Source organism: Lygodium microphyllum, chromosome 29 (assembly GCF_053477565.2).
Source record: "Lygodium microphyllum isolate KBCC chromosome 29, Lygodium_microphyllum_v1.1.10, whole genome shotgun sequence".
NCBI classification, from domain to species: domain Eukaryota; kingdom Viridiplantae; phylum Streptophyta; class Polypodiopsida; order Schizaeales; family Lygodiaceae; genus Lygodium; species Lygodium microphyllum.
The window spans coordinates 10617084-10632504 of NC_141163.1; the positions used below are offsets into that span (position 1 = coordinate 10617084).

Sequence of the window (15421 nt, forward strand, 5' to 3'; positions counted from 1 at the left end):
AAAAATATATAGTTTTAACTTAAGGATTGATAGGTGCAATGCCTCAGTGTGTGCCCTATGTTTAGACTATTATAATTGCATTTTTAAAGCTACTTTTATTTGTCTCTTTCTTTTTTGAATACAAGAGAAAGAGGTATTACTAAGCTTATGAGGGGGGACTAGGTCTTAGAGATGTTTTAAAAGTGTCTCCTAAGATTATAGAGAGGTAAGCTACAAAGGAACGAGTGATTTCAAGTGGTGAACTTACTAAGCAAGTCACATAGACTTGGTTTCTACACCACCGTTATACTAAAGAGTAGTTCAGAAGCCTCTTGTCATGTGGGGTTCCAAGCTTAACCAAGTAAGAGTACTAATTGGCAAAAATGAATTGGTGGTGGCTATAAACTCACAATCAAGGTCGTTAGTGAAGAGATCTATGAAGCTTTTAAAAGACGGGATAAGATTGACACACATTGGAAGAGGTAGGGGACACCTACATTAATAATGTTGGTTATTTTTGAAAATGGAAAGAAAACTCAAGAAGAGTCATAAGAAGGCCTAAAATGATGGGGGTAAGCGCAATAGGTGGGATCAAAGCAACCTTTAGTAGATGTGATACAATCGGCAACATATAGTATATGATTCCTTTTGAAAATTTCTCGGCACCATTGGGTTGTGCACTACAAAACTCTATGAGAGTGCAATTGGCAAAAGATCACTGCGCCTGGTTATCATGATTAAAAATCCTTATATATTAGGCTATTGATTGAGATGAATCCATCTACCTTTTTCAAGGAAAGTACTATTTTAAACTTTGAAATGTCAAGGAGAGGGTGGTTGGGAGCACTTTAGCCTTGAAGTTTTGATATTTTTTTGTTGAGCACATTTGGCTCATGCTTGGTGTTGCGTGGGAGTGGGAGACCCACAAGGTGGATGTATTGAGTGGCCAAGGTGAAGAGGCAACATAATTGTGGATGATAGAGAGGTGGCGTGGAAGACGTGGAGCGGCCAAATTTTGTGGTATGGGGTTTGGTCATTGGAGCGGTTTTGGCCTAGTGGGTAGCTAAAACTAGCCTTCTTAAGGTTTCTTACTCCATGGGAGCCACATTTGTATCAACTTTTTTATTCACCAAGAAGCATTTCAATCTCTACTGGTCGTCTCATGGTGTCCTAGGGCTATAGCCAGGGACCAATGGTTGACCTCATGGCCTTCATTGGATTGACATTGAACTCGCTTTTCTAGGACTTAAGCACAAATACTTATGCTATCAAGGATACATTGAGATTTTACTACTTAAGGTGGCTATCCTTGAGTAGCTAGAGCTCCCACAATGTCCTTTTACATTCGTCCTTTGTTTCTTCCCTAGCACTTTCATGCTCTTCTTGTTGTTCATGTAGGGCAGTGAGATATTCTTCTAGTTTTGCACTTTGTTCCTTTAGTGAAGAATAGGCGTACAAAATTTGTTGATCCATTTCATCCCACAAAGCTTTTCTAGCTGTTAATTCATGTTGTATTTCCTTTGGCACATAGGCTGAGGAACCTAGGCAGCCTCTTTACCTTTGATAGTCTAATTAGCAAGCTCGACAAACAATTTGTAATGATATCATGAGATTTTTTTATATGTTTGGAAGGGGCATGGATGCAGTTGAGATGTCCTCTAGTGGTCTCTTGTACGAGGGTGCTAATCTGGTTGAATCTTCATTGCTTCAGCTATGGATAGAGTTAGGGATTGAAGCAAAAAACATTATGGCATGTTGTGCCATTGTGAGAATATGCTACAAAGTCAATCGAATTTGCAGTGGCAAGGCATATTCTTGGGGGGCCTTTCCCTCATCTCTGTTGTGGTTCGATTCAACTTACATTGTAGGCATCGGGGGGTAGTGCGAGGTGCTTGTAGTGCTATTTCTATGTTTGCGAGCAATTCGTACTCAAAAATCTCGAGTTTATCCTTATTTGCATCCATTTTCTTGGACTCCCTCTTCATCCCTTTCTATCTCGCCACTCACTCACATACACTAAGGATGACTTTAAGGAGCTACGTATAAATTTACCTTATAGAATATGTGGTAAAAGTTCTATCTTAGAGTGTAGAAAATTAGATGAAGATATATAACATTGGATGCTTTTCTGCTAGAACTTTCAATACTAAAATGTTATTAATAAATAATAAAGTAGCAAAAAAGTGTAATGAAAGATAGTTCTCGACCATGTTATGGTTCCGTAAATCATGAAATGCACAATCATCAAAGCTCAATTTTGTGGTGAGAAAAAATCCATGGATCATTAATGTATTAATGGTCTAGAGTCTAACATTGGCTTGCATTATCTCCTGAGAGAGAGTCGCACTTTATAACGGAGACATGTCAATAGTTTTAGAGAATCCCCTATTTACAATACTTATAAGAGAGATATAACCCCCTTTTTAAACTTATTGGATGTACCATAAAAATGCACATTTTATATCCATGAAAAAGAAAGGTTGCCTGCCTCTTTTGATAAGAAAGCATCAAAGTAGTATAAAAGAACCCAACCCCTATTTACCTATGCATTACGCCTCGGACAAAGAACTTCAAAACTTCTAGCACTGCGAATCTATAAGGTAACCCACATTTTGTTGAACTTGAAAAGCTCTTTATCCCTAGAATGTGGACACCGGTGTGATGTGTGCCGACGCCACAGGAAAGTTGTGTGCAGGTCCAGCAAGCAAGCATTGACCAAGGTGGAAAACTCATAGAGTGAAATGGTGATGCCTTCTTATGAGTCTGCATGCCCAGGCAATACATAGTGCCATACGGTACGGTGGTAAGTGAGTACTTCCTCCTCCTCCTCCTCCTCCTCCGTAGGTCTTCACAAGACTCCATTTCGAGAAACAAATCCTTGAGGCTGAGGTGTTGAGGGAACAAGCACAAACATGAGAGAGAGAGAGAGAGAGAGAGATGCATAGCCTGAGGCGGTGCAAATGGAAGGCTTGGGAAGCCCTGGTAGCACCACTTTGTGAGAGTGAGACGAGTACATTCATTCGAGATCCCTATTAGCTCTCCTATCATGCGGCTTTCCTTGAGGCGCATGTATGTCCAGACGGGGCTGTCTAGGTTGCCACCAAGCCGATGACTCCCTTCTTCCATTCCTTCTCAAGTCCTAACGCTGCACAAAGCTAGAAGCGCACGCGGGAGCGGGAGCTCCATCAAGTTCTTGTGCGTCCAGGAACGTAGGCACGAGCCAAAAGCCGCACCCGCTTCACTTGCAGCAGCGTGCCACGTGTGCTGCGTTCTGCCCCACATGCACGCTCAGCTTCAGTGTTTGCGTCTATCTGGGCGCCAAGCGAGAGGTGCTCTTGTTTCGTCTCTTCGGAGACATCTGATAAAATTGGAACGATACAGAGAAGATTAGCATGGCCCCTGCGCAAGGATGACACGCACAAATCGAGAAATGGTCCAAATTTTTTTCGCCTTTCGTCGCTGCGTCGGGCCGGATCCGAATATGTTTTTGTTTTCGACCTTCTTCCTGCTGCCCGCGCCGCAAATGTCGAGAACCCGGCTTTTCTCCTCGTAACGCAAGAAGGAGCTTGTGCAAAGGTTCCTTTCTGGAGGGTAGGCGCTCCCAACAGCTGCAGGACGGCACTCGGGCCCATGTCTGAGAACGGAAAAAAGTAGAAGGACATGTAACCCCTCAAAATTCACAGGCTTCTCTAGTCCCACCCTCTAAGAGAATATACAGCATTACTGTATACATCATGGCCTACTAGGCCATACAACGCAGCAAAACAATTTGAGGATCCAATGACTTTTCTCTACCTTCTCTAAAATTGCTAGAAGTTGAGATGTGAGGAGGCCATGGATATCATCCCCTCGCGAGGACCGCCTGCCCGGGTTGAGAACGGCACTGTTCCTGTGTAGCTAGATATGCTTGAGAGTCACTGCTCTCAAAGAGTTAACTCGTACTAACGTGCATGGTCTCCGAGAAGGGCGGGCCGTCTCTTCTTCGTGGTGATGGATTCGTTGAGGTTTAGCCATCTCTTCACACGGTTCCAAACCGGTCATGGCTTCACCGAGGTTGGCATCCTTTAGCCATTGACTTTAGGAGAAGTACGGAGCCCGGAGGAAGGGCCTTGTGAAGGGAGAGCCCACCTCACCATTACGTGTTCTCATCTTGGAGCATGGCGGGCCTTAGTTGCCACGAAGAGGGTTGTAAAAGCCCGAGGGCTTTCTACAAGAAGAAAGAAAAGAAAACTCAGTTGCTGTTGTGAATATCAACTCACAAAACATGTGCCTTAGCACAGCTGACCATGTAGCCTAGGGGTAAAGGCTAGCGCTAGAAGGGGGAGGCGGAAAGATAAACTCCCGTGTGTGGCCTATATTTTAAAGGAAGCAATAATGCCCCCTGTGGGGTACGGGACACATGGCCCACCAATCTGCGTGACGACCTGTATTTCTGTTCAAAATCGCTCATATCCAACGTACAACAGTTCCCCTCATGTTTTTTAGTCCTGAGGGGTGGGCGCTATTATTGAATTGAGCTCCAAAGTTGTTGCCTATGATTTTAGACACATTATATATATATGTTAGGAAAACAAGACAGTCGTTCATGAAAAGAGCACAAAGTATGGATGTAATATCCTACTTTGCGCATAAGATCAATAATATTTATACATATAAATATATATACTAAGGAGAGCCCTCTCAGTTCATGGGGGGACATTGCATCCAACTTGTATCACGCTTCAGTTTTCGCATTTCTCTCTATTCTTCTCTTGTGTGCAATCTCAATAGTTTGCAATTAAGTTATCGAGTTGTGGTTTATGGTTCAATTTCAACAGCATCGATATCAGAGCAGGGGTGTGACTTGTTGAACCCTCTCCTTTAGCCACGGTTCCTCTTTATGCTCGAGATGTCTTCAACAACATCACCATCGTCATCAAGCACGTTCCTTTTTACCATTCAATAAAGTTACTATTCATCGGTTAAAACCAACTCTCTCCCTCTCTCTCTCTCTCTCTCTCTCTCTCTCTCCGCGGCCTGCCATCTCTCTTCCCAAGGCCAAGCGTCTGTAGTATAAGCTCTCTTCTCCTTCAAATGTTATGAGGGGCTTAGCGTAGGGATACATGATAGAGTAGGAAAGCTAACTTAACCTCACTCTCATAATTAGTTCACACAAACTCTCCTATCACTTCACCAACTTTCCTTTCACTCCCACGTATTAATCTATAGGTTGATGACATTAATTATAGTACCTATTTTTAAGGTAGCAAGTATCTCATCTTTTTTTCTCCTCTTTGATATTTAGCACATCTTTCACACACCTTAATCAACCTATGGGCAGTAAGGATCATTATCATAATCACTATTTCAAGCTTTAAGGTTAAAACTGTAACTTTTGCTTCAAATTTCCTTTTTAAAGGACAAGTAACCGTTTATACACAAGTAGCACCTGTCTATACGCAAAGTGATATTCTTCTTCGACATTGCAGGTTTGCATCCCAACTTTTGTTAGTTCGTTGTTGTTGCACAAATTTGTAGAATTTGCGGAAGGTTTTCTAGCAAATTTCGTATTCCAAAATTCAAAGCCATACAGTCCAACGACAATGATGATTACTCTCCACCACCCAAAATTAATCTTTAGTGGATTAGGTGGAATCGCTTCAACACAATTTAGCAGAAGCTACATACGTCTTTTAGGAGTGTGAACAACAATGGACCCAAAAATTCCAAGATAAAGATGATCACATCGCATGCATCTTTCGTAGTGTCTTCGATGTGTAGTGAGCACAAAAGGAGAAAAGAACTAGTCATAAGTCATTCCAATTTACAACAATTTGATGACCAAAAAAGCACTGAAAAGTATAAAAATAAGTGTGCTACTAAATCATTCCTACCAACACAACTCCATTTACAAGCCAAGCGTAGTTGGGCAAATCTCCTGTGACAAGATGGGGATAGCATAGCCACATACACTGAAACATTCTAGTAGCACCTACTTATTTTGCGCATGTGGGAAGATTATTGAGGATATGCTCCAAAGAAAATATGAAGATGGTTACTAACCAAGAATTTAAGCAAACTTGAATACCCTTCAACCGCCGTACTCCATAAAGCTATTTCTTATGCTCATGATGTGGAGAAGGAATTCCAAACTGTAGCCCAACGGAGGCAACTCCATGTTGTTTGCTATTGCTATAGAAGGGCTAGGTCATGCACATGTTACTTTTTGTGTACAAATGCCTACCTAGAAGGCTACTATAATGGAGCTTCACAACATAGAGGAGGTACCAAACCGCACTTTTGATTGGACAATGGATTCCTTAAAACATGAGGTAGCCAAAGGAGAGAAAAAGAGTATCAAAAGTAATCCTGTATCCTTACACCATTTGCTTCATATGAAAGGTTTAATCGATGATTTCGATGTTAGCCTTCTACATAATGATTGTAGATCACAAGATTTACTTTTCAAAAAGTTGGCTAAACGATTGCAGTTAGAAAGCCATCTTACATAAGTTAAATTTACTTTTCAAGAAATATCATATAATGGTACACAGAAAATAGAAGCATAGGAAATAACTATGGGTTTATATAAGGAAGATCGTGATTTCTTAATAGCTCATTTATAGTCTTCTGATAGTGTTTTGGGCATGCCTTTCCGTCATCAATACAATCCGGATATTGAATATCATACTCACACAATTGCTTTTGAATTTCAGGTTCAGTCTATAACTTTACAAAGTAATTCAAAGCTTGCAATGTTTCCATTAATCACTCATGCACAAGCTAAGCATCCACTTAGAAAATAAAGGAAAGCCTATATGCATTATAGTTGAGAAACATGCATCTTATCCTCTCATCCATTTACAAAATCTCTTCTTGGATGCTTATAAACATTGCTTTGCTTAAGATTATCCACTAGAAATGCCAAGTTTTAAAGGAGATTTAGATTATGAAATAGAATTACTCCTTCCCATTGTTTCTTCTCTACATTAGGCACCTATTGTGGCATCATCATATAGGCATAGCCCACTTTACCAAAAAGAAAGTCATAGACAAGCCATTGAACCTTTGGACAAAGAACTCATTACATAGGGGTCCTAGGAGATATAAGCCCTTCAATCTTGCCAACACCAATTGTAAGGCTCTTGAGAGGTAAGTCCTCTTTAGTTCTGATTCAAGTTGTCTTGTCTTATCTTATTTTATATATTATCAAGTCTTATATCAAGAATTTGTTTTGTATTGACGATCTAGCCTCAATGTTGTAAACACCGTTATGTTAGTCTTGTCCCCTTATCTTGCATTAAAGAATCAAGTTCTTCTTGTTCTTTTCCTTCAAGTTAATTCTTTGTGAGTTGTGAGTTGACAATCCCTGTCATTGCCAAGCTCTCCTCATCCTTATAACAATTTGGAAAGACTCCATACTTTGATCATGCCTTGATGTGATGGTTGTAATGATGAAAAGTGTCATCACCATCCTGCAAGATATTTAAGAAAAAATTCAAGACCTTCATAAGAGTAATGTGGCATTACAAGAAAAGAAACCCCAAGCTTTGGGGTAAGCCATCCATGACCTTGAAAATCAACTCTAAGAACTCTGAGAGACAAGTCTACATCAACATAGATGTTTGAAGTCTTGTAGCGTACCTATTAACTATAGAAGAAGAACATAGGCTAGCCTACCTACAAAGTTTGATGGGATTAGATCAAAGTTCACAGGCTTTTTGCATAGTAGGTGTGGTTGCTCATCCACATACAACCTAAGTGCTATCTTGAAGATTCTTCTCAAGTGGGACTTATTGGCACACTCCTTTTAGGTACAACACTCTCTTGGTTTGCAATTACTTGAGAATGAATCTCCTCTACTTTATGATTTCAAACAGTTTTTTTGATTATTCTTAGCTACCTTTGGAGACACTGATAGAGCTAGAGTTGTTGAGACCAGAATAAGAAGTCTACATTAAGAATCTAGACCAATGCATCATAATTTTGACATTTCACTTATGATTTGAATTGGCATGAGAATTATTTATTAGCCAATTCTATTGGGGACTCAATGATGATGTGAAAGACCTTTTGTTGACAATACCAAAGGTACATATTTTAAGTGACTTCATTTATTAAGCATTCTAATTAGTTGTTTGAGGGATGTCAAGAGAAGCACCATGGGTCTTTGTTAAGTCTAGATGCCATGACAACAGTGACCTCTTAAGAAAAATAAGAAACAGATGTTAAGCATATGTATATTAATTTAGCCCAATTAAAGCCATTATCAACTCAAGAGAAGAAACAATGATGTGCTCTGGGATTGCGTTTATATTGTAAAGAACCTGGGAATATTGATTATGATTGTCCTTAATAAGAAGCTACAAGTATTGTTGAGATGGCAAGCTCAACACTTGTGGACATTGATGATGGACTACCTAGCTAGATGGGTCCGCATGTCTACACTTAGCACATCAATGGTCATTATGATCCTTACATGGACATTGACTTATCACTTATTATATTTAGTTTGTTGCACCTATCTACATCTGATTTAGTTATAGCGTTAGTTGACTAATATAGTTAGGTATGCATTGTTTGACTTAGTAGGCCACTTTTCTTTATGTTGTATCTTATCTATACTTTGTGTATATTGTATTGTGTGTGGAAGAAGAAGAAGAAACTAGCAAGAAAATATTTTGGCCTCCATCTCTCTTCTTGTGTTCTTGTGAGCGAACTTCCTCTTGTGTGTAAGGTGTGTGTTTGGTGCAGTAACTCAAGCAAGTCTCCTCCCAACACAATTCTTGACAAGTATGAAGCTCTACAATACCTAAAAATCAATAAGAGAAACCAAATGCATTGCCTTGGCACTCCTATCTTGCGCCTAAAAAAGGAGATGTCATTCATGAACAATAAGATTCTATTCTCTTGGAACTAGAACAATTCCAGCATTGCACAATATGAGGCAAAGATCTAAACAATTAGAACTTCCTTCTATAAGTCAAGAAAGAACTTCCCAAGGATAACTTTGCTTGTAATATCAAGAAGCAATAATTTTAAAAAGGTTGTACAAGTGTTGAAGGCTTCTAGGAAGTCAAAGGCATGCTCTATTATCAAGGGCTACTATATATATCATTTGGATCGCTTCAATTACATATACTTTAGACAAGGTATGAACTTCAATTGCAAGCCATTTTGGTCAATCAAACATTAGAGGTCATCTTCCTAGACTATTGGGGTCCTCAAATGTGGAAATTAGTCAAAGAATTTTGTATGCACCTATAATATGTGCAAGAGAGAAAAGAATCCCTTGTCATCAACCTCATGGGTTGCTCCACTCCTTGCCTATTCCTAATTACCCTTGGTCATTAGTATCAATGGACTCACAAATCTACCTTCCTCAAAGAGGTTTGATTCAGTTCTTATGGTGATTGAGAGATTTATCAAGATGGCACATTTTATCCCCATCATACATAAGACAGTAAGGCATAGTCCAACTTTTTCTTGAATATATCTACCGTTATAGGGATTATGAGATGTCAGTTAAAATCATGTGGGTGAGGCCTCGTTTCTGTTAAGTGCTCTCTCATGCCTATGCTCATGCTTCTTCTATACATGCCAATGTTGTAGAGGGTTGAGAATTTAAGGACCATATTCATGGATCGTGGATCTTTGCAAGAGCATCCTTCATGCTTGAAGAAATGCCATGCAAGCCCACTACAAGCGAATCTTGGTATGGGTGATACATATGAGAGGGTAGGTGAGAGATAGCCACTGTGCTTTGTGGTTCAACCTCTTGAATGAATAAAAGGGTGTACAAAGTCCCATCATTCAGCTTGTGAAGCACAACATTTTGGTGTTGTTTCTAGGACCTTAGGACACTTTGATCATGAAGTTACTAACATGCATTATACTACAAATAAGGATGTGATACATACATGTTATCTTCAAAATCTAGGGGACTGGTTAGGAATTGATTTTTCTCTTGGATGAAACGGTTTTGTTTGTGTGATCCATAACAAAGTGATAAGACGTAGAATGGACAATAATCACCTATAATGAAAACATTAGAAGGGAAAGATGGAAATGTATGAATGTTTGATTGCAAATAAAAAGTAAGGAAGAAAATATATTAAAAATATATTAGGTTCCACAACACACGAGTCACCCTTACATTTTGGGAGGTCCATTTAATATGAATGAAAAGAGAGAGTGCATGTAGAAAGAAAATGTTTACTATCGTGTGAAATAGATATTATGACTTGAGTTGTGTCGTGAATACGAGGAGATAAGGAAAATTGAATTGATAAGAAGGGATAAGAAGATACACGTGCACTTTGAAGAAGAAACATATAGTGGTGTTATGAGCTTTTTCTAGCACAACAACAAGGGCTTAACGTTAGCTTTAAAAAAAAGAAGCAAAACATCATGTTTGAATTAGAGGGAGGCCTAGGGTTAACTTATCCTCCACATGCTAAACTTGACATTGTTGTAGATACTCATACCACCACCCTGACTCGCTCCATTGCCTAGAGCTCCCTTGGAGTGCTGAGCTTGTAGCCACCTTGAATGGTGACTGGTCTACCATCATGTAGCTACCTCAACCACCTTAAACAATGACGAGCTTGCCTTGTGAAGCCACCTCAAGTAGTGTTGCAGCTCATGAAGTCTTCCACTCGTCATTGGAGTGTTCTATATTAGTTGTCATGTCTTGCCATCGATCTAGTTTTGTCGTGGCACCTATCGTATCAATCCCTTGAATGCTACCATAACTGCTCACAATGTCAGAGCTACCGCTTATCAACAACCACCATACCACCTATTGTCACTCTCTTCATGCCCATTGTTAGTCATCAAACCTTGGTCCCTGTAACATTGTTGTCACTCCCTTATCTCCCTCCAATTGGTTGAATCACCCCATTGATCAAACCATCACCCATCCACCTCCGTCTTCATCATCTCAAGCTCCACCTCCATCATCCTCAAATGTGTCACCTTTGCCATCTCTTACTTCATTGACTCTAACTACTCCATCCCCATCATCATCCCCATTGGCACACATGCACCCTCATGATCTCCACCTTGGACAATACCCACCATGTGCAGCCATGGAAATTACTTAGGGAGCCCTTGTGGAGTCACCATCACTATCCACTAGTTGCCTCAATCGCCACCTACTACACCACGTGTTGTATTACCTTGCCACACATGCTAAGTCTACCCTCTTCCCATCATAACCTTTATAATAACAAATCACATCCGCTCCTTCACCACACCTTATTTTGACCCCCATTACCATGTCTCTCTCTCTCTCTCTCTCTCTCTCTCTCTCTCTCTCTCTCTCTCTCTCTCTCTCTCTCTCTCTCTCTCTCTCTCTCTCTCTCTCTCTCCATATCCTCTCCACCCCTCTCCCTTTCCCCCAACTCTTCTCTCCACCACACTAGACGAGAGAACAAGGCAAGGTCAATTGCATCATAGTACAACCAAGTTGAGAGGAGATCATCACCATTGCCATATTTAAGTAAAAGAACTCTCAAGAGGGAGGGAAGAGCCACTGGAGGAAGCAAGGCAAGCAACCATCTCACCACTCCTTTTGTGAAAGGTAAGAATTAATGTCATTTCCTTCTCCAAAAATTCAATAGGGATTGTCTAATAACATTGAAGTTGGGGGGAGGGGAGTGAGCATTAAATAGATAAAGAGAGGGAGGGGGTGAAACTCAATGTAGTATTCCACATGTACTAAATTAATTGAAGTCAAAGCGTTGGTTTCCTTCACCTTTTAATTCACTGTGAGTTTGTATTTTTTCTCTTTTTGCACGTGTGCATTGCATAAGTACAACCCATTGTGCACTATCTCAACCTTGTGCATTGGCATATGTGTGCACTAGCACTATCATTGTCACACACAGTGGCACATGCATGTGCACACACATGCACATGCACTAATAATGGCGTTGACATATGCACTATGTGCACTCATATGGTTGTGCAATAGTATTGCAATGTAAGCACTTAAATCTTGCATGCCCATGACCGCACACTACCATGCATGCACATGATACTAGGCACTCATGATGGATTGAGCTCTTGACCAATGCCTTGTTCCTTTTCTCTATTTATTTTGGTGCCCATACATTCTCAAAGGGCAGCATACGGGCTGAAGGAGCAAGGAATGAGCACCTCACAGTGCTTGTGTGTTGTCCCACCACTCATAAGTAAATCAACAAATAGACCTTGCACCCTAGCATATTTGTGTGCACTTGTGTGTATCCATGTGCACTCTTGTGCACCTGCGTGCACTTATGCGCATCTTTGTGCACTCTAATGCATAGTCACTTGCATTGACACACCCTGTGAAGTTTTCTACATCCTTGTGCAGCTAGGCTCCCACCTTGCACTACACACATACTCTAGGACACTCACTATAGAGTCGCTACATTCTAGCTGACCCTAATATGCACACACGAAGAGCCCCCCCTTTCTTCCTTCACAACCCTAGCACCCACCTTATTCACAAGGGATGGTCAAGGTGAAGTAAGGGAAGATGATGAGGCCTTGTCCGTACACTTGATGCATCCAACTACACACCCTTGTTCACTTGTAGACACCCTAGTGCACTAGTTTGCACTTGAGTGCACACGCACTAGCACACGCATGTGCAATTGTGTGAACTTATGTGCCCTAGATCTCTATGCATATACTAAACCCACCCATTGGCACTCAATACTCACCCATTATTAGCACCTTGCACATCATAGCACACTAGCTTCATCCTAATGCATTGCACTAGTGCATGTGCACTTGCACACACAACCTATCACCCAAATGCACTAGCACACCATCACCTATATTCCATAGTTGCTCCTAGTATCCTACTATGCACTAAGCCCTGACCTTGTAGCCTCTAGTGCACTACACCTATGTGCACTGTGCACACACATAGCCTTGCATAATCGCTTGCATAATACATACACAACTTAGTGTAGTCATCGCTCTAGGATAAATTCATGCAGATCCCCTTGTATGCCCACTGTGCTCTACCACCCTCGAGTGTAGGGACAAGTACACAAAACCATGCCACACCTACGCGTGCTTGTAAGATTCTCTTTCCTCTCAATACCAATGCCGATACCAACCTTGTTCACACCTTGCATCGCACTAGTGTGTACTTGTGTGTGTACGTGCAGTAGCATGTACTAGTGCAGTGCACATGTGCACTAGCATTGGCAATTGCATTGTCACTGTCACATGCATATGTGCGCTTGTGTACCCTTGTGTATATGTGCCCACACACTCACCCACTGCTATTTGTAAACCTTGCATCCAAACTCACCTAGCACACTTTTGTGCACTTGTGTACACTTGAGTGCACTCGCATACACTTGATGCACTTAGGCACACTTTCATTGACACTGGCACACATTGACATTGACATTGGCATGTGCACATGTGTATATATATGCTCTTATGTGCACTTGTACCTGCACCTCTAGACAACTTAAACCCTTGTTTCTAGTTTTTTGATTTGCTTGTTTCTTCCAACAATCCTTAGCAATATGCTCGTATTTTTTATAGTAGTGATAGTCCTTGTCCTTCTCATACTACTCATTCATATTTTCAGATTGCGATGAATCCCTGCCTCTGGAGTTGAATCTCCTCCTTGCTTGGAAGTATCCACCACCTCTAGTATTCTGCACATGCTAATTATTCACATTCTAATATGCATTATGGTTAGTCCCTCGACCACCAGAGGACCCTCTACTAGGGCTACCATGGCCTCTTTGATTTGAATAGAAGATTGCATCTCTACCCTTTGAGCTACTTAAGCCAATAGCTAATCCAAGCTTGACCTCTTCATGAATAAGCAATGACACCAACTCATTGAAATCACACATCTCCTGCCGCATCATTGTAGATGTATCAAACAATTTATATTTGGGTCTAAGACCATTCAGAGTAATTGCAACCAAGACTTCATCCTCTACTTCAGCTCCAATGGAAACTAATTGATAAGCAATGGTCTTAACCTCTGTTAACCCCAAGTCGAGATGGTGGAGAAAGATGGCAGAGAAATGAAGGAAAAAGATGGGAAAAGAGCAAAGACATGCAGGCGACCTCTAAAGCTAAGCTAGGGAAAAAAGCACAATTTTAAATGGAAGGCGCATCAAAAAGCTCTAAAAACTCTTGTAAAAGAGCGCCAGGCTCCCTCCTGTGCCATTTGTAAAAGAATAGACGGGTATAGGTTGAGGCCATGAAGCAAGAAGAGGGAATTAGAAAAAGGGACCTTGCCACAATGGCCAGTCGTGTAAAAAGGGATGGGCGCCCATGGGAATTTAGGGTTTTGTATATAAAGTTCAAAAAGTGAATGAGAGCTCATTCTTTAGTGTGTGGCTAACAAGAGTTCTCTTCTTCTTGTCTTTTTCTCTTCTCCTTGCTTGTGTGTGCTCTTGAGAGAGGGAGTGTGAGAGTGTGAGGGAGTGAGTGTGTGGGAGCGAGGGATCAAGAGGGTGAAGCTCTTCACCACCTCCTCTTCTCTTCTCTTTTCTTGCGCATGCGGCTATGGTGGATGGAGCTTGGAGATGGAGGAGGCTTGAGGATGCTTGAGCTAGCATCTAGGATCGTGGAGCTAGCGGCATGTACGAGAGAGGAGGCAACTCATTTCGGCATCAAGGTAAGCTCACTACACTCGTAGGATCGACGGCGCGTCGGCTAGGCGAGAGATAGCCATTAGAGCTCGCTTCAAACGCTTGAAACAATAAGCAGTCCATGGATCTTGGCGGTTGAGCGTGAGCTCTCTCTACATTTTGGTTCCATTATCAGGACGAAGAGATTCAAGCTTAAGCACTTGCGTGCCTCATATGGAGCATCAAAGTAAGGGATTCATCCCTGAACTGGAGCTTGAGATAGGTAGGAAGTTGGGTTTTTTAAATCTTCGAAGCAAGTAAGTATTTTGGGTTATTTTATTTATTTGATGATTCGAAAAGAAGGATAAATCATTTCAGTTTTTTGCTTTAGATTCTTGTTGCATTTAGTGTAGCTCAGGATTAGGAAATCGAATCGAAAAAGGGTAGGGTCTACCGTTGCAAAATAGGGCAAAACAGGGCACAAATCATGCAAAAAATGGCAAAAAGGTTGCTTGGGATGTTTAATGTTAGTAAGTGAGTGAGTGAGAGAGAGAGAGAGAGAGAGAGAGAGAGAGAGAGAGAGAGAGAGAGAGAGAGAGAGAGAGAGAGAGAGAGAGAGAGAGAGAGAGAGAGAGAGAGAGAGAGAGAGAGAGAGAGAGAGAGAGAGAGAGAGAGAGAGAGAGAGAGAGAGAGAGAGAGAGAGAGAGAGAGAGAGAGAGCCCACGGAGAATCGATTCGATCTTGCGTTGGAGAGCCTACCGATCACTTTAGGTATATCAATCACTTACCCTTGCACCCTAGTTGTGATCTGGAAGGTTGTGTGTGAAACGATTAGCTAAATCGTTAGTTTCGATCAA

The 15421-nt window shown here is 41.2% G+C and overlaps 1 non-coding gene across 1 annotated transcript; it reads left to right on the forward strand.

The window, feature by feature from the left end:
* Positions 1-3321: 3321 nt before the first annotated feature.
* On the forward strand, positions 3322-3424 carry LOC148010375 (U6 spliceosomal RNA). The gene has a single exon (XR_015689634.1). It is a non-coding gene; the product is annotated as a U6 spliceosomal RNA (small nuclear RNA).
* The last annotated feature ends 11997 nt before the right edge of the window (positions 3425-15421 follow it).